The sequence below is a fragment of the Peromyscus eremicus genome, chromosome 7 (genome assembly GCF_949786415.1).
Source record: "Peromyscus eremicus chromosome 7, PerEre_H2_v1, whole genome shotgun sequence".
Lineage (NCBI taxonomy): Eukaryota > Metazoa > Chordata > Mammalia > Rodentia > Cricetidae > Peromyscus > Peromyscus eremicus.
Window position 1 is genome coordinate 98,223,360 of NC_081422.1, and position 23,383 is coordinate 98,246,742.

A 23,383-nucleotide genomic window follows, 5' to 3' on the forward strand; every position below is an offset into this window, starting at 1 on the left:
CACATAGCTTCCAGTTGAAATGAAGAATAAACTTTTCATTGGATAGCCACCATAATCTATCTTAAGTCATTTCAAATGAACCTCACTAAAAATCTTGTGGAAGCTTTAGCCGCACTGAACTGTGTGGTCTATTTTTGGTGCACACAAGCTCTGATTTAAGGTAGGAAAAGAGGTAGGAACAAAAAATGTCACAGAACAGTTAGGAGTCTTATAGTGCATCATTTCCCAATCGTCCCTTTCTTGAATGATTGAGTTCTCTACCTCTTCCATATCGAGGCAATCTAAATTCACACAACCATGCAAAGGCATACAAAAATAACTCATATGGATCAGGGAACGATACTAGCCACCATAAAGAAACAATAGAAATAAATAACAGACTCTTGCTTACCATGCCAGCCTCCAACTATAACAGATAAATAGTCCCCTGATGTTTTCTTCAGATGGCACATTAAACAAAAGGCCTTAAGGAAAAAAGCATTTATTTGGCTGAGAGAAATACCTAAGTTATATGATATGAATGACAACCTCTTAATTTGTGGGCTGCAGTGACCAAATTGGGGGTCACATAGCTGAACTTGGAAGTTGCCACATAGTTGGTACACAATGACCAAAGAGTTGATTCAAAATCTAATAGGCAACCAATCCAAGGTGTTTCTGTACCACTCAGAACCGTGTTACACCTAGATGGCTCTGCAGCCTTAGTCCTAAACATACAACAGACATGCAATACCAACAATGCCTGAAACACCTTGGCTCAGACACAACTCTACTGTAGAGTTTATACATACAATAGGGCAGCCACTAGCCATACAAGCTGGCAGAGCACTTGAAATGTGGCTAACATGACTGAAGAACTAAATTTTGAATTTCATTTCATTTTAATTCATTTTCATATAATTCAGTTTCAGGTTGACTATCTTCATGTGATTGATGACTATTGCATTGGATAGTACAGCCCAAGAATGTCAGCAGAGAAGTTGACAGTTGACACTAACCTTGTGTTCAGAGGAACCTTAGGGTCTCCATCATTTCCCTCATGGACTTTGGAACATCTATGTGGTTTGACATGGCTATTGGTTGGAGACACCTGCTATTCCCAGGGGAGAGACTTCAGCCATGTCTGATGAGCACTTCCCCCACAGTCATGAAATGGGTTGTGACGTGGAAACATTCTCTTTCCTCCTCTTGACCCAAGAGACTCCAGAGCATGCCCTTCCACATAGTTGATACAGCCTTTTGCCTGTCTTCAATTCTAAACCACAGAAATAACAAGGTCTCCTGGTGGGATTCTTGAGAAGACAAGAAAATAGGTGTGACAGCCTGCCTCACTTTGGCAAGAGTGCATTGATCTCCCCAGCAGCTTCCTCTTGTGTGGTCCATCTCTCCACATGCTGCAACAACGGAGCACCACAGCCCTCCTAGGCTCCGCCTTCCCAGTCTCTCCTGAATGAAAGGAGTCCTGGGCGGGATCCACCTTGGCAACCCACGTGTGAAAGTCCCTGCAAGTGAGCAGAGCATTAAGCTTTGATTAAGAACAAGGTCACAGAATCAGCTAGAGAAGGAATCAGATGCCGTTCAATTGACTAGTCATCCTGCCTGGAGCAGTTACTAATAACAAATGAGTAATATCCTGAGGCACCTTGGTAGAAAATGATGCTGTAGCCATTTAGTAATGTCTTCATAAGTTCCTAGATAAGGATCTGAGTGCAGCTTCTGGGCAGCATCCGCGCCTTCCCTACAGGCTGTGACGCAAGCAAAGATGCACAAAGGAGTGGAACACCGCGAACACATTGGCTACTAAACAGCCTAAGGAAGCACTGTGGGTGCAGTAGCAATGCAGAGAATGAGTTATAACTGGAAATGCTGTGGATGGCAGCTCAGAAAGGATGAGGGAAAGTAAATAAGGAGAGTGAAGGCATGACCAAGATAAATGACACAGCGATGGGACCCTGAGATGGCTCTGGCTGCCAAGTCTGAGGACCTGAGTTCTATCCCTAAGACCCACGAGATGGAAAGAGAGAACTAACTCCCGCAAGTTGTCCTCTGACCTAGACAGACAGATGGGCAGACAGACAGGCAGACAAACAGGTAAATAAAGGTAGTCTTTACAATTAAAATAAAAAGACGCCTTTATGTCACCTCCCATTCTAGGAAGGGGTTCAGCAAGACCAAGGTGAAAAGGAAAACCCCATGCGGGAACTTCCCATCCACAAGTTCTGCCTCAATATCTGTGTTGGGGAGAGCAGAGACAGACTGACCCAGGCAGCCAAGGTGTTGGAGCAGCTCACAGGCCAGACACTTGTATTTTCCAAAGCTAGATACACTGTCAGGTCCTTTGGCATCCAGAGAAATGAGAAGATTGCTGTTCACTGCACTGTCCAGGGAGCCAAGGCAGAAGAGATTCTGGGGAAAGGCCTGAAGGTGTGGGAGTATGAGTTACGGAAAAATAATTTCTCAGATACTGGAAACTTTGGCTTTGGGATTCAAGAACACATTGATCTGGGCATCACCCAAGCATTGGGATCTACGCCTTCGGTGTAGCTGGGTAGGCCAGGTTTCAGCACCACAGACAAGAAGCCCAGGACTGGCTGCATTGGGGCCAAACACAGTCAGCAAAGAGGAGGCCATGCGCTGGTTCCAGCAGAAGTGTGATGGGATCATCCTTCCTGGCAAATAAATTTTATCCAAAAGGCCAATAAAATTTTCTCAGAAATGCAAAAAAAAGGAAATAATAATAAAATAAAATAAAAAAGACTTCTGCAGGGCAGAAGGAGAGGCTGCATGACAGCCAGAAAGAGGATCTAACAGTTACTTACCTCACAGCTGTAACCAAGCCCCCAACAAGAAGCAACTTAAGGGAAGAAATGTTTGTTTTGTGGCTCGTAATTCAAGGCTCGTAATTCATTTCATCATAGTGGGGAGGACACAGTGTCAGGACTTAAAGCAGCTGGTGACATCATGACAGTTAAGAGGCGGAGATGAATATGTCTGACAGTTACCTTTTTATGCAGTAAAGGACCCTGGTCCATGGAATGGGATGCCCCAGTTGAGGGTAATCTTTCCATCTCAATTAAACTAATATGGAAAACCCTCTTGCTGGCACGCTTTATCTCTAAGGTGAGCCCTGGAATTCATTTAATAGTGAAGCAAATGTTTTTCAGCAAAGTTATAGTTAAACTTCACTGGTAACTTGCCTGGGTTTTGAATCTCTCTCAGGGATACACCTTTGGGCATGTCTGAGAGGGTGTTTCCTTAAAGATTTACCTAAGGAGGGAAGGAAGGAAGACCCACTCTGAATGTAGGAGATACAAATATATCCTACATTATGTTTATATAAGAGAGAATAAACATATTTAGTCTAGCTCCCTAAAAAAACAGATAAGTGTATGAGAATGGGATTCCTGGAACAGTGGCAGCCCTCTTATAAAAAAAAATAAGATAACAAATAGGGTTTATTTAAAACACACACACACACACACACATGAAAATGAGGAAAAAAATGGGTCTTTGATCAAGGGGAGGTGAGGCAATTGGAGAATTACTGTGGGGATGTAAAGAAATACAGCCCATATTTAGTTTCAGGCAGCCAGTATAGAATGTTTTAAGAACATGGAGACACGGGGACTGGATTGAACTTGAGCACATTTGAGATAGAGGAGGATGTTCTAAATTCTTCTCACTCATCTTTAACAAATCACACGGTACGTCTGGAAGGTGACAGCGCACACTGTTACTTGATACCCAGTAAGGAGAGAAAGAACATAGGCCAGGAGTCCCACGCTTTCCACAGCTAACCCTGGGACTGCTGGGAGACAGCTGGGAGAGCTGCTCCCAAGCCAAGGGCACCCAACTCTGAAGGAAGAAGGGTTGCTTACTCCTTGTTGGGGGCAGAAGGAGATCATCTCATACCACCCACAGATGCCCTCACCAGAGAAGCTGGTGACTGATCACACGACAGATACTTAAGATGAAATAGATCCAGAAACACAAGATGGGAGCCGGGTAAGAGTCCAGAGGGAACCATTGATGGAGAAGCATGCATCAAACTCTAAGGTTACCTTAAGCATCCCAGAGAGTTATTGGACCATAGAGAGGCAATCAAGCACATTCTAGAGCAACCGACGTGAATAGCATGGGCTCTTGATTCTAACTTATGACAGGGAAGAGTGATAGGGCTTTCCAAAACAGCTACTGATCTAATGAGTGGTTTGTGTTCCACCCCTGAAAATCACTGCTAGGGAAATAATAGAGGGCCCAGCAGATCTGAGCCTATTTCAGCCAGGCAGTATGGAAAGGGGCCAAAGATATTAGAGGGAAAGTGACTTAGGATTTGAAAACAGCAGAAAAAAAATCAATAAGACAGAAATGGCTTAGTGGAAATTAGAGCCCTGAAGTATGGTTTAGAAAGTGAGGACTCTTGCCTCTTTCAAGACCAAATGTGTCACCCTGTGAAGATAAGTTTTCTGCATCCCGGTCTTCTCAAGTTTTTAATAAGGGAATAGGTTTAAGTTATCTATGCAGAATGGGGTAAAATGGAATTTGATGTCTTTCTAAGAGAAGAAAGGAAAGAAAACATGGTACATTGAGCCCGCTCAAATCTGCAGAGATCAAGATATTCCGGGGGAGATAACAAGGCCAGGAGATAACCTTTCACCTCAAAACCAGGTCAGAGGTGAACCTGAGCAGAGCCCCAGTCAGGAAATGGCTTTGAGACCCTTGGCTAGACTCATGGGTCCACTAAGCTGCACTTGAGTGGAACCATTGTTTTTAATCTGTCAGGGTAGCCTACCTGAGGCAATTAGACCGTTGTTCATGTCTCCCCAGGGCAAGTCATGCAATAGTCATCAAAACAGAGACATTGACATTTTAAATGTTAACATTAGTTGGTACAAATTTAAGCTTACACAATTATTATTTTTAAGACACAAATACTCCCAACCAGGAAATCCTAGTTCCCAACCCTCACGAAGAAGTTTTATACAAACATGCAAGATAGGAACTAATCCTGTCCTGCTCACAATTCTGCTGGGCATCAACATAGACGTTTTAGAATGATGTAAGTGGCCTCTCTTAGCCCAGATGGGCTCAGTCCAGAGGCCTCAGGGGCCAGACAATCAGTGGTCACCTGAAACATGCTCTGAGCTAATGTCTTCCAAGTCAGTTGTCTGGCTTATGTAAGGAATGTGGAGCATGAACATGGGCATGTCAAAGCAAAGGCACATTTATTACGGAAAATTAAGAAAAAGTGAGAAAGTCCCCAAAGGGTGGGACAGGTCCTAAGGGAGAGCTACCACTGGACAGTCTGATGCAGAAGTAATTTCTGTTGAGACCTGTTCATTTTCTGGGTGCACGTCAGGCCAAGCCAATGTGGGGGTTGACACTGTGCATGGCCCTCTGGCCCAACAGGGGAGATGATTCTGCACTGTTTGCCCAATTAGGGGGCAGTGCTATGCATTGAAGCTCCACCCTGTCCATTTTTTCACTCACTTTGTTTGCTGCTGGCCTTGGCACATGTTGCTGGCTCCCAACCTTGACTTGTTTTGCTGGCTATTAATAAAACTATATTCTCTTTGTTCCCTAGTGACATGATTGACTTGTTACCATGGGCTCTTGTCCTTACTGCCTGTAGGGAGCTAACTCCTGCCTCAGCAGGACTCACAAGGCATGTCATAACTAACAGAGTACAGCCTCTCTAACTCCACCATGTTCCCCACTTCCATCCCACCACAATGGACTCCAAACCATCCTCGAGGGCAGGTCTTCACATGTCCATAGGCTTTTCTGACTCCCAGGCAAGGTGACTTACCTAGTTCCACTTCCGTTGCTGTGATAAATTACCATGACCAAGAGCAGCTTGGTGGAGAAAGGGCTTTCTTTGGCTTACCATTCTAGGTCACCGTCCATTATTGTAGAGGAGTCAAGGCAGGAACTTAGAGCATCATGTCCACAGTCAAGACCAGAGAAAGACAAAGGTACCCATGCTCTCTGCTTACTTTCATCTAGCTCTCTCCTATCTTAATTAATGCAGGAACCCTGACTAGGGAATGGTGACACCCACAATTGACTGGGTCTTCCTACATCAATTAACAGTCAACGCAATCCCCCATAGACATGTCCACAGGCCAACCTATCTAGACTCTCTACCCAGGTGATTCTAGGTTTTAGCAAGTTGACATTTACAACTAACCATCAAGGTGTCCATCTAACCTATCTTGACATACTACACCTTTAAGAATTGAGGGGATGCTGTTAATTATATAGAAAATCCTGGATTATTCTGGAGAATCAGAGATACCCTGGTAACAGATCTTTCCCCCAGCTAAGTTGATTTTCTTACAGACTGAGGGCAAATGTCATCCTTTATGTAAGATCCATCCTTTCATGGAGACCTAGACCTAGACTTCAAAGGAAGATGAACAAGAAGAGAGTAGGCAAACTTGATGGATGTGGAGGCAAACCTGGAATTCCAACACCCAGAATGTGGAGGCCAGAGGATTGCAAGTTTAAGGCTAACTTGGGACTATATAGCAAGTTTTAGGCTAGCCTGGGCTATGTGGCCAAACTTCCTCAAAAAAACTCAATGAGTTAATGAATGAGAAATTATAACTGATAAAGTTCTGAAGGAAATGGTAAAACTGAATCAAGCGATAGAGTGTCTGGCAAGAGTGGCCAGGAAAACCTGCTTGAGGGGAGATCATTTGGCTGAGTGTACTCAGCTGTGCCAAGACCTGGAGACAGAGTGGTCCTCCCAGATGATTGGTCTGGGCAGAGCCCACAGGGCCTGAGCTGTGGTCGATGGATGAGCCCCTGTGAACTGGGAAATCGGCTGGAGATTCTGAGCAGGGATAACCTAGCATGGATCACAGTCAGGGGAAGGAGAGTATGGGAGAAGATGAGTGAGGGAAAAGATGGAAGATGCATCTTAGAACAGAAGGAGGGGCGTGGAGACTATGAGAATGACACTCTGGAGTAGATGAGTGGAACTGGAGGGCATGACCCATGGGCTCATCTGTCACCAAACAAATCTCCCTACAACTGCAGGATTGTAAAGAGAAACAGCAAGGCGACCTGGAATTCAAGAAATGTCACCTGATACAGAAAGAATTGGATGGAATTTGCTTTTAATTCACTAAGATTAACTTTTAGGAAATTGTTGGTTTTATTTATGCACATGTTATGTTCCTGCTTGTGGAGGCCAACGGCTAGCCTCAGGTGTCATTCCTTGGATGCTATCCACCATGTCTTTCGAGACAGGGTTTCTTACTGGCATCGAGTTCACTGGCCAGTTAGTCCCAGGAATCCTCCTGTCTCCACCTCCCTAGCCCTGAGATGGTAGGTGCATGTGACAATGCCTGCTCAATTTTTTAACATGGATTTGGATGATCAAACTCAGGTCCTGAGGCTTACAAAGCAAGCTCTGTTACTGACTGAGCTGTCTCCACAATCTGCTGAATGAAACTGTTCTCAGGCTGAACAAAGTTCATTGAAAGGGAGCTAACGTGAGCCTGTAGAATGGTGGTTCTCAATCCATGGGTCACAACCCCACAAGCTCACAGAGTAGATATACTGTATACCAGATACTTACATTAAGATTCACAACAGTGGCAAAATTACAGTTATAAAGTAGCAACAAAGTAATTTTATGGTGGTGGGGGGTCACCACAACGTGAGGAACTGTATTAAAGGGTCGCAGCATTAGGAAGGTTAAGAACCACTGCTGTAGGTAGAAGAGGTAGCCTGGTCTCTTGTGGTACCCGCTCTGCTCATCTCTCTGCAGAGATGCCCTGGGGTGTTAACTGTTTTACAGTTCTGTCTGGGCTGGGCTCTGCGTCGTGTTCCTCTCAGCCAAGTAGGTGTCCTTTCTTCATCGATGCTGTATTGATTTGTAATGGATAACAAACACTTAGAGATGCACTAACTCTTCAAGTCCTATAATTTTGTGCTTTTTCAAAGCCTTTTCCTCTCTCTCCTGCAATTTCCTGTTTTAAAATCTTATTTTAGTACTTGATGGGATTTTTTTTTCTATTTATTAAATATAGCTGGTTCACTTACCTTTAAAAGAAGAGAAATTTTTTCGAAGATGAGCCGTTGGTAAGAAACGTTTTGGCGGCAAGTGACAGAGCCCTTCACTTCAGAGCCTTAAACCAAGAGGGGCTTGTGTTTTGCCAGGGGACCAGAAGTCTGAAAACAGGGCTGGGCTAGCATCCGTTTACTGGTCCACCAAGGTCAGGACCAAGCTCTTGAGGGTGGGGAGCGGTGTACAGGGTGGTTCTTGGCCTTTGTCTCCGGGCCACAAAAATAACAGTTACAGCCATCTTACCCTACCAAGGTACACAAAAAGAGAAAGCGGGGAGGAGACACAGGGTCTGTGCTGCCTTATCCAGAACTGTGTCAGGGTCTCCTTGGGCTGTAAGGCTTGTAGTCGTTTCTGCTTCTCAGCCTGCTTTACACTCTTAGGCTAGGAAGAGTGGAGGTTGGTATGGGAGTTGGGGGTGCCAGTCTGTTGCAGCTGCCACAAAGACTGGAGAGAGGGTCTAGGAAACACATTTCTATTGAAGTCTTCCTTTAAAAAGAAAATCAGCAGGGGAGACCATGAAAAGAGACCATCGTAAGCTACATTCCTTTTCTTCTCGATGCTCTGTGGGATCCTTCTCAAGGCCTCCCAATTTCAGCCTCTTCCTGACAGACTTCATTCTCCAACAGCCTTTGAGAGTCAGAGGGATCAACCAGGAAACTAAGCCTAGTCTACCACTGCAGTGGTTTGAATAAGAACAGCCCCCACTGGGCTCATAGGTTTGAATGCTTGGTCATTAGGGAATGACGCTACTTGAGAGGGATTAGGAGTTGTGACCTTGTTGGAGTAGGTGTGGCATTATGGGAGGAAGTGTGTCACTGGGGGGTGGGCTTTGGGGTTTGAAAAGCTCAAGTCAGGCCCAGTGTCTCTGTCTCTTCCTGCTGCCTGCTGATCCAGATGTGGAACTCTCAGCTACCTCTCCAGCACCATGTCTGCCAGTGCTCTGCCAGGCTTCCCACCATGGGGTCAATGGACTAGACCTCTGAAACTGTAAGCCAGTCCCAATTAAATGCATCCTTTTATAAGAGTTGCCATAGTTACGATGTCTCTTCACAACAATAGAAGACTGACTAAGACAATTGCTGGCAAAGATTGGGTGCGTGCGGGGTGGTATGCATATGAGCCTTGCCTATTGCTAATGGCCAAGAGTGGCATTGTGTTCAGAAGACAGTATAGCTCTCTTTAATAACTTTTTGAAGAATGTTGGAGTTCAGTGCATGTTTATGGATCACCCATTTCAGTCCCTGTATGTGGAGAACTGGGTGTGTCTTATCTCTCACTCATCATATTCCTGTGTGGGGGCACTGAGGGAGGAGGACATTTCTCTTTTCTTTATTATTACTATTTTCTGTCTTGTGGTCTTAGATTATTTTCTCTGAGCGTCCATATGAATATGCATGTGTGGAAACATGTGAAAGAATTAATCAAATTTTCATAGACAAGGGTAACATTACTCCAGCACCTTCCAGCCTCCTTCCCAAGCCATGAAAAGCACTACTCATACCCTGTTAAGAAGGAGGCATGTTGCAGGGGTTCTCTGTGAAGAGTGCTGCTTACTTAACAACCACGTGCTTAATTATGCATGTCTTTATCTAATGAATATTGATTAAATCTGCTTGCCAGATTCTGTGGGTGTTGTAAGAAACATGCAGACATAGTACCTGCCTGCGTTGAGCTTATATTTGCCATAGGACAAGGCCCTCGAAATATTAACAGATGTAACTTTCTTCCTATACTCATGTTTTTCTTTCCTTACTTCCCACTTATGTGGCTAAGCTGTGATCGTGACCTGAGGAGAGAGCTGTAGTAAACAAAAAGGAGGGAGCCGGGCGGTGGTGGCACACGCCTTTAATCCCAGCACTTGGGAGGCAGAGCCAGGTGGATCTCTGTGAGTTCAAGGCCAGCCTGGGCTACAGAGTGAGTTCCAGGAAAGGCGCAAAGCTACACAGAGAAACCCTGTCTTGAAAAAAACAAACAAAAAAAAAAAGGGGGGGGATATTTTATGGGAACACACACGGCATCGGATGGGCTGGAGTGTAGCTCAGTGGTAGGACACAAGCTTAGCAAACACAAGGCCCTGGCTTCCATCCTCAGCCCTGCCCACAGAAGGGGAGTGATACCAGCCATAGACAAAATGTTAACAGGCAAAGGGCTTTAGCCTCATCCAGATCCTACTGGAGGAAATAAGATTCCCTGAGCTGAAAGGGAAAGATGGAATCCCCACAAAATATCAGTGAGGAACAAGCCATAAGGAGACCATGAGTACAAGGTATTCCTCTGCCAAGGGTCAAGAAAATGTCCCTGAGTCTCCAGGGAGGACCCAGCAGCTGGATATTATAACTGGAGCAAGATTTGCCTGATTGATGCATTTCTCGGTTCCCACCTACAAACTGTGACGTTGCATTGAGGATTCGGAAGCTACATTCGGCTTATCCAGGCAAAGTGAGGTGGGCAACATTCACCAAGTCGTAGATTGACCACCTGTGGACCACGGCTAAGTGCTTCCAAAACACAGATGCTGGGAGTGAGCCTCCTCAACTAGCTCAGTCCTGGTGAGTGCTTCGTGATCACTCTGCTTATGGTAGAAGATGCATCTAGAGGGTTGGCATCCAACTTAGAAGAAAAATGAACATTGCAATTGTCTCTTAAATTTGTACAGGATGTCCTTACGGACTGAATGTTTGCCTCCCCCCAAATTCATAAGTTGAAATACTGCCAACAAAACAGTGGTTGGGAGATGGGGCTTTGGGGAAGTAATTAGATGTCACTCCCAGCCTCCAGAACTGTGTGCAATAACTATTTGCTGTCTTGAAGGCACTCAATTTGCAGTGTTGTGTTACAGCTTCCCAGACAGACTGAGATATCGAATGACTAGCTCTATTTTTCAGGGCAATTAACCAGAAAGAATGGTATTTAAGGAATATGGCATATGAGGGTCTCTAGACACCTTAATACAAAACTTCTAACAATGTTACATATGATTAAAATCCTTCATCGGGAAACTCTGCCCTTCAGAGTTCAATGAAGGAGTCACACAGGGCTGGAAAATGGATCCCAGGATAAACCACACTTTGAGCTTTCAGAAAAAGAGACACACGGAAACAGAAGTGTGTCATCTGCAGGAACCAAAGGCTAACTGGTGTGAACCAGCATTGTGGTTCCCGAATGTTCTCCTGAGAGCAGAATGCTTTCAACTTTGATGGTGACAGTCCCCTCTGTGCACTCTCCCTCCCTAGTGGGGACCTGTGCTTTTCTCTTTACATAATTTGCTCTTCCTAGGCCACTAAATGCCTTGTGATATTGTACTTGATGGATCTCTTATTGGCAAGTTTCCAGGAGCCAAAAGATAATTAGCTCAGCCTTCCAAGTATGTGAAAAAAGAGTGGACTATGAATCATTCATTAGAAACACTGACCAATTTCATGCTCCAACCTCCATGAAATTTGCTGAGGCTATGTATGTGCCTGTGTACATGCTCATGCATGTGCAGGTGCTCAGGTATGTGTATGTATGTACATGCGGAGGCCAGAAGTTGATGTTGGTATCTTCCTCAGTTGCTCTCCCCCTTGTTTTTTTAGACAGGGTCTCTCACTGACTCAGCTAGGCAAGCTTTCAGCAAACCCCAGAGTCCCTCCTTCTCCATCTACCCAGAATTGGGATTACAGGCTTATGCTGATGCACCCAGATTTTGCATGGGTGACAGGGCTCCTAACTCACGCTTGCATAGTGTACACTTTACCTACTGAGGTATCTCCCCAGACCAGAGCAATTCCACATCTTAAAGCTATGTACAACCAGCCATAAACTAAACAGTTCACACAGCTGACACTTTCTTCCTAGAATTCTGGAGGTTTAAGGTCTGGCCTCAGGGTGCTAACAGATTTCATGCCTGGTAAGACCTTTTCTAGGATACAAGCTGCTAGCTTCTCCTTGTAGCATCACATAGTAAATGATAGGGGAGCTACCTCTGCATTCTTCTTTAGTTAGTCCCCATTCACAATGCCTCCACCCTAAAAGCCCCACCTCCAAATACCATCAGGAATTAGATTTCAACACATGAACTTTGGGGCAAGTAAACATTTAGGCAGTAACAATAGAGAATCAACAAATGTTCATGAGCTGTCTGCTCAGTCAGGCATATTGCCAAATTCTGAGGATACAAAGAAGTTTGAGACCTAAGGGAACTGGTAATCTGCTCAGAGAGGAGACTGAGAGTCTTGCATTGAGCAAAAAGAAATCAGTGTGTGAAAAAAATGTGTGTGTATGTGTGTGCATGTGGTGTGTGTGTATAAATTTGTTAGAAACAAAATTTCTCAGCCCCCACCGAACCCCTCCTAAGTCAGACACGGTTGGCAGACCTGGCCACCATCACATCCTTGTGGTTCTGATATGCATAGGTGTTTGGAGATCATTGGTTTAACAAAGCATTTCTTCCTCTAGCATAAATAGAAAAAGCAGGGAAAGGAAGGGAGGGAGGATAGGCCTGGTTTGGGAGAAAGTACTGTGATTCGTACCAAAAATCAGTATAGAAGGGGAGGGAAGGGCAGGGGAGGGGAGGGGAGTGGAGGGGAGTGGAGAGGAGGGCAGGCGAGGGAAGGGGAGGAGAGGCAGGGGAGAGGAGGGCAGGGGAGGGAAGGGGAAGGAAGTTGGCTCCAGACCACCTGTGGAGAGGATGGCCTATCCCAAAGACCAAGAATTAACTGTGTCACTCTTTGGCTCCCAGGGCCCAAGTCTATCTGCCATCTTCTGGCTGTAGGTCTAGGATTCTCTTCCAGAACCCAAACTGTGACAAATTGAAAAGTGCAGTTATTAAACACCTACTTGCTCATTGCTGTGGGTTTAAGGATAGTTACAGAGGTCACATCTTAGCATATGGTCTATCTCTTCTTCGCTGAGGCTGGTGGCACCCTTGCTGCCACAGTAGTGTGCTGTGTCAGCACCAGCATGAGAATTTACTGAGCGCTATGTGGTGCCAGCCGGTCCATCTGAGGTTTCTGGCAAAGAGGAGCCTCAAGGGACTCTGGAGAAGGCATAGTTCTTCAAAACTTAAAGTTAGAAATAAAGGATGGGCCTAAACACCTGCAAAGTTTCCCTAATCAGAGTCTATCATAAATGAATGACCGGTTTATATTTGTCTTTGCTCCTAGAGTAACTGTTCTTCATTGACAGGCACAGACCTTCCATTCGACCCATAGTTCTACTCCTAGGCATATACCCTGGCAACACAGGTTACAGAAAGTCCTTCACAAATGCACATGGCAGCACAATTCACAACAGCCCAAAGGAGGAACAATACCAACATCCACTGTGCTGGCTAGCTTTTTGTCAACTTGACAAAAGCTAAGGAAAAGCTTCCATCAAATTGACCTATAGGCACATCTGTAGGTATTTTATTGATTAATGATTGATAGGAGAAGGCCTCGCCCACTGGGGCAGTGCCATCTAGGGAAGGTGGTCCTGGGTTGAATAAGAAAGCAGTCTGAGCAAGCCATGGGGAGAAAGCCAGTAAATAGCACTCCTCCATGGTTCTGTTCTAGTTCCTGCCTCCAGGTTCCTGCCTAGACGTTCCTGCCTCCAGGTTCCTATCTCCAGGTTTCTGCCTACAGCTCCTGCCCCACCCTGACTTCCCATCAATGATGACCTCTAAACTGTGAGGTGAAATAAACTCATCTCTAAGTTGATTTTGGTCATGGTCTTTATCATAGCAGTAGAAAGGTAACTAAGGGACTGGAGAAATAGCTCAGTGGTTAAGAGTACCAGATGCCTCTTTCAGAGGATCCTGGTTCAATTCCCAGCACCTAAATGGTGGCTCACAACCATCTACAACTCCAGTATCAGGGAGTTTAATGCCCTCCTCTGGCTTGATGTACCAGGCACACACATGATGCCAACATACATGTAGGTAAGACATCCATATACATGAAATATTTTTTTAAAAAAAGAAGAGTGGCTAATACTCTGTCATTGATAAATGTTAACAAAATTATTATGTGAGATAGTGGAAAGTGGAATGTTCTTCAGAGACAGAAAAGAATAAAGTATATATAAAATAGATGAACCTTCAAAATACTGTTACCTTTAAAAAGGCAACAAAAGAGACTAAATACTTAAATACTATATGATTCCATGTCCATGGATATATAAAATAGATTTTTATCAATTCATAAAAATCTGTGGAGACAGAAAGTAGATTCATGGATGAGAAGATTGGGATATGATGTGGCTATCTAAGGGTCTGAGGTTTCTTTTTGAGATGATATAAATGTTCTGAAGTTGACCATGGTGGCATTGCATATATCTGTATATACACTGGAGCCCAGTGAATTCCACAGTTTAAATGGATGAGTTTTACAATCCTATTAGTTATATCTCAATGCTTTAGTTACATTTTTTATTGCTCTGATAATACATGTGACAATTGGCTTACAGTCTTAGTGGACACAGTCCATCATGGCAGAGAAAGCATTGCAACAGGAGCATGAGGTGGCTGGTCACATGGCATCCACAATCAGGAAGCAGAGAGAGATGGATGATGGTACTCCACCTACATCCTCCTCCCAGCCCATGGGATGGTCATATCCATATCCAAGTTGGGCATTCCCTGAATAAGCTTCTCTGGAAATACTTTCACAGACAGGCCTAGCAGTTTGTCTCCTAGGTGGCTGTAAATCCTGTCAAGTCACCAATCAAGACTAACTATCACACTCAACAAACTATTAACACACACCAGCAGAACTTCTCTGCTGTTCCACTTCCCCCTAGTCATGGCCAATGACCATCATTAAGACTGGAGGAGTTATGACTGTTGTGTGGGGAATGATATACAATCCTACCTCAATCATCATTTCAATACTCAAGCAATTTGGACACAGTGCAGATTGGCCATCAGATAATTATATTTTGTTTTTATTCAAATCCAACCTCCTAACAAATAATGGAAGCCAGCTTACTCTATATGCTTATAGTAAAAATGACCATTGCCAGTTAATGGCACATTACAAATTGAGCATAAGTCATAACATCTATGGAATGAGCAAATGTCTTTTTCAAATTTTCCTTTAATTCTTGAATTCATTAAACATGAATTATAAAAGTTATTGTGAATGTTTTTTAGAAAGAAGGGAGAAGAAAAGAAACTATCCCTTCTGAAGGTCATTTTTAAATCACACACACACACACACACACACACACACACACACACACACACACTTTGCAATCTTCTACTAAATTATTCATGTGAAAAGAAACAATCATCTAAGAACGTAAATTTCTGCAAGACTACAATGATGAGGCTTAATCGCCATCCTAAGTCAGGATTTGTGGAGCACATGAAGAATCTGCAGCAACTGTCCCTACCTACTCTGCTTGCTCAGGCTTCAGGTAGGCCAGAGACATTCATTGTGAAAGAGTCCATGACTAATTTTTCCTTAATCAAATCAGAAATGTAAATTCCTTTCCCTGACAGCACAGAGCCAGAGGATATGATCTGCATTATAGAAGACTCTGGATGCACGCATGAGAACATTCTATAAATCTGGGCCAAATAATATTTTAAGACATCAAGAGCGAGTAAGAATTTGTATTATATTTAACTGCACGTTACAGTAAAATAAAATTGCTAAGAAGTGAGAGCATAAATAGTTGATTCCTGTTAGTTTATTATATCCTTCCTATCAGGCTGCCCAGAAGTTACATCTTTAGAGATGTTCTTTGCATAATTTGAATATTTGAGGAGATGAAAGACTACATCAAGAAGATAGTATTTGGGGCGGGAGAGGTAGATAGCACAGTCTGTATGATGCTTGCTACACAAGGACCTGAGTTTGATCCCCAGCACTCAGGAAAAAACCCAGGCCAGGGGGCTCCAGTCTGTAATCCTATTTGTGGAGAGGTAAAGGCAGGATTCTGGGGACATGCTGGGCAGCTAGTCTAGCAGAGACAGCTCCAAGTTCAGGAAAAGATCCTATCTCACAAAATAAACTGGACAGTGACCTAAGATGATATGCAATGTTGACCTCTGACCCCCACACATGCATGCAAATGCATGTCCATAAGTACACACAAGCACAGACAAAAAAAAAAGAAAGCCTAAAAATGTAGACTCTAACCTTATAAAAAACATAAGCAGGCAAAAAAAAATGTTAGTGTAACTTCAAGAACATACCCTAAGGGAGTTCCAGAGATACCAGAAGAGTCCAAAAAAATAAATAAAGAGAAACTGAATTTCTCATACACTCTATGACATTGATAATTGTCTATAAAGCTAAATACACATCATCTATACTGTGGCCTAGTAATCTCACTCATAGGTATCTATCCAAAAGATTGAAGACACATATTCGTACAAAGACTTATATAAAACTAAGATATTTACATAGTGAAAGTGGTTTTCTGCAAAGACAGGATCCAACCCTGAGGGGTCTGCCTTCACAAGATAATCACATCCCCAATATCCACATCCTGGTCCCTATGCATCAGGAGTTAGCAGTCTACGAATGAACATTTCCAGAAACAGTGCCTTTACATTGAACCTTCTGCAAAGCTGACTGATTAGAACTTCAATTACTGTGAAGAAATTGGAATGTTACAAGTCCCGAGCCTAATTATAATTCCTCTCGAGCTATCTTTAGCCCCTTAATAACCATTTCTCACCCACCTCACTGTCTGGTCTAATATCAGTGTGGCTATCAGGGAAACTTTTTGAATATATTAGTTCTAGCAGACCTGTAGTTTTTATCAATGCAAAAGCTAAGACGCCACAGGGTGCCCAAGCATTGGCTCACACATCATTCTTGCTATGCCTACAAGGGTGTTCTGGAATGAGATGGATGATGGAGGGCTGTAGGTGTAGCTCCATGATGAAGCCTCTTCTAGATTAACATTTGACTCACTACAGCAGCTTGCTCCCCCTTATGGAGTTGAGACTCATCTAAGCTAAAAACAAAATACTGGTTTTTGAAGGGAACATTAGTCAATAGAAGGCCAGAGTACCACAAAAGATTGATCTTTCTGTGGGGGAAAAAAGAGCTCCGACTGCCTGGCTGTCTTGATCTGGAGCTTCACTGAGGAGGTATCTCTCCAGGTCTCCAGCCTGCTTTGAACCTGGAACCATCACATTGATTCTCCTGAGTTTCTAGGTTGCCCTGCTGTAGTTCTCTGAACTGATCATCATCAGCCTCCATAAGCCCAGTTGTGTGTGTGTGTGTGTGTGTGTGTGTGTGTGTGTGTGTGTGTGTGTGTGTGTGTGCTCGTGCATTGGTATGTACGAGTGCAGGCACACGGGTGGAGGTCAAAGGTTAATCTTTGCCTTCCACCTTGGTTCAGAGGCTCTCTTGTTTTTGTTTCTGCATATACCAGGCTGGCCCTTGAGCTTTCCCAACAATTCTCCTGTTTCTGCCTCCTGTCCCCCATAGGAAACTCTGGGGTTACAGATATGTGAAATGCTGCATCTGGCTTTTATATGGGCACTGTAGGTCTGAATTCAGGCCATCACAGACTTTCACAGAAAGCACTTTACCCACCAAGCCATTGCCACAGCCAGAGCTGATTAATTTTTATAAATCTATATACGCCTCTGCATATGGTGCTGGTTCTATGGGGAACTCTGACTACTACAGAGTTGCTGGTAAAGCAGGGTGAACCTAGGATAGGAAAAGGGGGCACCCAGGTAACCCTTCATGGGTTGGATGTGGATTTCCTGGTCCAGAGAAATGATGGGGTCACTTGAGGCTTATGAGTTTAGTTTATATAGTAATTGGATTTTAGATTCTGATTCATCTCCATTTTATATCCCAACCATTTTACAATTTTCATTCTCCATGGACCCCTGTCTCAAAAATCTGAAAATTCTGGGTAAGTTTTCCAAAAGCAAATCCAGGTTCATTACTACTAAAAGCTTTCTAGAGATGGGCCTCTCCTAGGAAATCTCATTAGTCTGTTTACCACAAGGTCAGTTGTCCACATGTTTATAAAAATTACATCAGACCGCTTCCTTCTTTTTCTTCTCAAGAGTGTTGTCCTAGCAACAGAGAGAACTGGACCACAGGTCAGCTGCTTGACTTCTGTCCATGCCCCAGGATTGACGTGAAGTGGTGTACTAAAGAGCACCACCCATCCTGCCACGTAAAAGTTCTCAAAATCTCTAGCCACTGGTGGCTTTCCATGAGAGGTCTGGAAGGCACCTCTAAGCATGGCCATCCCACGGCTTGGGGAGTAGGGGTCACCATGCTAGTGGTGATTTAGGGACAAGAGCAAGGGATCCAGTGCCACACAAACAAAGAAGTGACTATTAGAATCTCTGTGAGAAATGTATTCACTAACACAAGCTTATCCTGGAGTGTAACCTTTATTTCTCTGTGGTATATCTGAGGCTCAGAGTTCAATAACTTGTTCAAGGTCACTTTCTAGTATTTTATATAAACCATGCAGGGTACCATCTCTTTTATCTAATGTATTTCTTTCAGCATGATTTTTAAGATCTGTTCGTGTTGTTGGATTATTAACTGAGTTATCATTCAGCTTAAGTAAGTATACCCATTGCATGGGTATACCACAGCTTGTTAGCAGTTCACACACCCATTTACGTTTGGATGATTTACAGTGTAGGTTTATTATAACTAAAGCTGCTGTGAATAGTCATGTATACAATAAGATGGATAGCTTTTATTTTATTCTGTATTTGGTTTTAATGTGTATAGTCTGTGGTCTTTCACCAAACCTGTAGCTCACTGATACAGCTAAGCTCTTGGGTTGGCTGGGCTTATGAGTGCCGCCCAGTCTCCTCATCCAAAGTCCCCAGCGGCTAGAGATAGAAAGAACTCACATTCAGCAAGGGTGGACTGTGGTCCACAGTGTGTCGCTTCGCGTCAATCCTGGTCATGGGCAGAAGACAAGCAGCTGTTCTGTGGTCCAGCTCACGCCTGTTGCTAGGACAACACTCTTGAGAGAAAAAAGAAACAAACAATTCGATGTCATTTCCTTACAACATGTCAATGACTGACCTTGTGGTAAATAGACTAATGAGATTTTCTAGGAGGGGGCTCTATGGATCCCAGCGAGCCCCAGGGATCCATCTGTCTTTGCCTCCTCAATGCTGGGATCACAATGTGTACTGCCACATCTATGCTGGGGACTCAAGTCGTTACACTTGCGTGGCAAGCCATTTACGGAGTCACCCTCCCAAACCAGGGAGATATGGAAAACTTTGAGGGACAAACACCCGGAAGTGAACATGAGTGGTGTTTTGGGTTGTAGTCCAGCCCTTAACAGCAAAGCCATCTCTCTAGCCCAACAAGTGGTGTTTTAAAAGAACCACATACGTGAAGGATATTGTCTGTCCAGTTCCCCATGTTAGGTTACTGTTAGAAAAGACACATGATGTGTGCCCCTAGTTCATGTGGGTATTTGACTCAGTGCTTTGTCTTGTGTCTGCCTTTTGTTGTTTGTTTGTTTGTTTTGAAATTGGGTTTTGCTCTGTCACAAGACTGCTCTTACCCCTAAGATCTTCCTGCCTAAGCCTCTCTTGCAGCCAATATTTGTAGGCCTCTACCATCATGCCAGGCTGGTCTTATTCTTCAGAAACAAACTGGTCTACAGAGCGAGATCCAGGACAGCCAAGACTGCTACACAGAGAAACCCTGTCTCAAAAAACCGAGAGAGAGAGAGAGAGAGAGAGAGAGAGAGAGAGAGAGAGAGAGAGAGAGAGGAGAAACAAATTAATAGACCAAGTACAATATTTGACATCAGAAAACCACATCAAGCTCTGGCACACATGTGTATAGTCTAAATGTGGTTTTTTTGTTTTCATTTTTCTTCATTTCATAGTATCTGCCGTGCTGGGGCAGAAAGTGGGACTGAGGCAAGAGAAAGACCTCTCAGACCTTAAGTTATTTCATCCCTTTTCAATCTGGAAGCTTCATCCAGAGCTTTTCGCTCAATATAAAACAAGATAGAAAACATAGATCTACAACCAGCTAAGCATTGGTGTCCCTAATTATCTGCTTATCTCCACCCTAAAGTCCAAGGGGTTACGAGTGAATAGAGGTGGTACTCTTTGCTCTCTATCAAGTATAACCTATGCCCTGAACAACACACAGATCAAGACAATTTCAAACAATGATGAGCAATTTTTGGACAAAAATAAATAACACAATATTGTGTTATTTCAGAATCAGAATCGCTAGGGAGGAGTTCCTGGGGGTGGTTTGTGGGGGCGGTGTTGTTTTTGTTTGTGGTTTTTTTTTTTTTTTTACTATTAAATTAGCAATCATTTACAGTTGTATCTTTTTTTTTTTAAAGATTTATTTATATAGTGTTTTGTCTGCATGTATGCCTACTCACCAGAAGAGGGAACCAGATCTCATTATAGATGGTTGTATGCCAACATGTGGTTGCTGGGAATTGAACTCAACACCTCTGGAAGAGCAGCTAGCAGTCAGTGCTCTTAACCTCTGAGCCATCTCTCCAGCCCCAACAGTTATATCTTAAGATAAGGTATAATGAGCTAACTTACCTCTGCTGTCCAAACTTAAGGCAGACAAAAATTAAAATCTTAAGACAGGGACAATTCACATGGGATTGTGAATGAGACTGTCAGGCTCTTAAACATTTTGAGGGCATTGTGAATGCACCTGGAGTGGGATGTTGAGAAATGAATCAGTAGAATGCTCTAGCAAACAAATAAGGACTTCCAGGTTTTGTTTTGCTTTGTTTTTCCTTCTGGGGTTTTACTTTTTTATAAAATGGATCAAAATTAATTAATTCTCTTGGTTCCAGGAACATATGAACTGTTTCTTTATCCCAGGATAACTTCAGTAATAAAGATTTCCTGGTTAAATCCTCAGTGAAAATTGCAGAAGGAACTCTTCCACCTAACTCAGCCCACTAGACGAGGAAATGTCAAATAAATTCACCAGAAGAACAAATGGTCTAATCAATAAATGGACAAATGAACTGAACAGACAGTTCTCAAATGAAGTACAAATGACCAATAAATACGTGAAAACGTGTTTGACATCCTTAGCCATGGGGGAACACAAATCAATACAACATTGAGATTCCGTGTCATCCCAGTCAGAATGTCTGTCATCCAGAAAACAAGAGAACAATAAACACTCGTGAGGACTGGCAGCCAGGAGAGGAAGCTTTACACATTGCTGGAAGGATATAAACTAGTACAAGGATATAAACTAGTACATCCACTGTGGGAACGAGTACAGAGGCTCCTCAAAATGTGAATACCATGTGATCTAGCGCTATCATCCTGGGTGTGCTGTTAAGCCTATCACAGATACCTTCATACCCACATTTATCACTCTGTGATTCCCCATGGCCAAGTCATGCCACCCGCCCAAGGCAGCTTGTGGAGAGGAACGCAGAATGTGTCCACTGTTATAGATTCCATCTGAGATACCTCCTTCCCCAAAGGCCATGTGTTAAGGGCTTGACCTGTGGTGTTACTGAGAGAGGGGGTCACCGTTAGGAAGTGGGGCATAATAGGAATCAGGTCACTATAGGCATACTCTCGGAGAGTTTGTTGAGACTCTGAGCCCTTCCCCTGCTTTCCAGTTCTGTGAGGTCCGTTACTCCACCCCTCACTCTCCATTATGATGTTCAGCCTCACCCAAGGCCAAAACAATGAGACTAAGTAACAACGAACTGAAATCCCTGATGCCCTTATCCAAAACTATCTTTCTTTTGTTGGTTGTGTGTATGTGTGTGGGAATGTGTGTGTGTGTGTGTGTGTGTGTATGTGTGTGTGTGTATGCAGGTGTGCATGTGCATAGAGGCCATAGGACAGCTTCAGGTGGCATTGGAGTGCCATCTACCTTATTTTTGAGCTAGGGTCTCTCATTGGCCTGGAACTAGCTCATTAGTCTAGGCTGTCTGACTGGCAAGCCCTAGGGACCTATTTCCCTGTCTGTCCCCCCCTATTGTTCGAATCTTAGATGGCCTTTTAATAAAAAACCCAGAGCCAGATATCACCTGGAAGATCAGAGAAGCAGAACATTTCTTACCTCTACGAAACCCTCAGCCTAACGAGAGTGAGTTCCTGTTTCCTCACGCCTTATATCCCTTTCTCTGCCCTGCCATCACTCCCTGGGATTAAAGGCATGTGTGCTTCCCAAGCAAAGGCATGAGACCTCAAGTGCTGGGATTAAAGGTGTGTGCCACCACTGCCCGACCTCTGTCTAATCTAGTGGCTGGCTCTGTCCTCTGATCCTCAGGCAAGTTTATTAGGGTACATAATATAGCAACACACACACACACACACACACACACACACACACACACACACACACACCCGGCACTGAGTACACCATACACCAGGTTTTCATACACCAGTCCTGGGGCTAGAACTCAGGTCCTCATGCTTGCACAGCACTTCACCAGCTGAGCCGTCTCCCCAGCCCAGCCTTTCCTCCCACCATTGATTGGCTCAGTGACAGTATCTGACGAGCACAGTGCTGACTGGGTCGGGGAACTTCAAGGATGTCAGCCTTCGACTGATGCCAAAGAACTGAACTCCAGGATATAAACTCAAGGTGGGTTTCTGCCTGGGAATTAAAGTGTCTCTGGACAGAGAGATACGACAGTAGCCCCAAGAGGAAGCTAGTTCTAGATAGAAACCCAGAGTCTTTAAACCCAGTGTGTCTGAATCAAAATGCATAACTGTTTCACAAAAACCAGGCCCCCACCTTTCTATGTTGGCTAAGTCAACCAGTCCCCACCCTCCAGTCTCATAACCAGAACATTCACCCAATTCTCCTTCCCTCCACCCTTCGTGTGAGAAAAATGAGGCCGAGAGGCAGCTAGACTCAATCTCAACAGTCAAGATGGCTTTATTGGAAGAGTGAGGGGCCCCAACCTTTCTGCAGGATGAAGGTTGAACAGATTTAGATGGGCTAGGGACATGTACATGTGCATAGATAACTATCAGGAAGTTACAGCTATGTGTGTATGTGTGTGTGAGGGACGGTGTGTGGTTTGACTAAGAACAAGTGGATTATTTTTCACACTCGGGCATATTGTTTCTGCAGATGGAGTGGAACAGTCAGGCTGGGGCTAAGTCACTCCTTATGGCTAGAAGCTATTGCCCAGTATAGCCTAACTCAATTCCTCGTGACCTGAGGCTATTACCCAACACTCCCTACTGGCTTTTCTTTTCTGCAGTGTTGGGGGTAGCACCCAGGACCTAGTGTACATTAGGAAAGCACTTCACCATGGAGTTTTATCCCCAGCCTTCGTTTTTTCCTTAGTTCTAATCAGTTCTCCCTGTCTCTACAAGGATGCCACATCATGCCAGTC

The 23,383-nt window shown here is 43.9% G+C and overlaps 1 pseudogene; it reads left to right on the forward strand.

Moving 5' to 3' along the window:
* The first annotated feature begins 2,166 nt into the window (after nt 1-2,166).
* LOC131914474 (large ribosomal subunit protein uL5-like) lies at nt 2,167-2,795 on the forward strand (annotated as a pseudogene).
* The last annotated feature ends 20,588 nt before the right edge of the window (nt 2,796-23,383 follow it).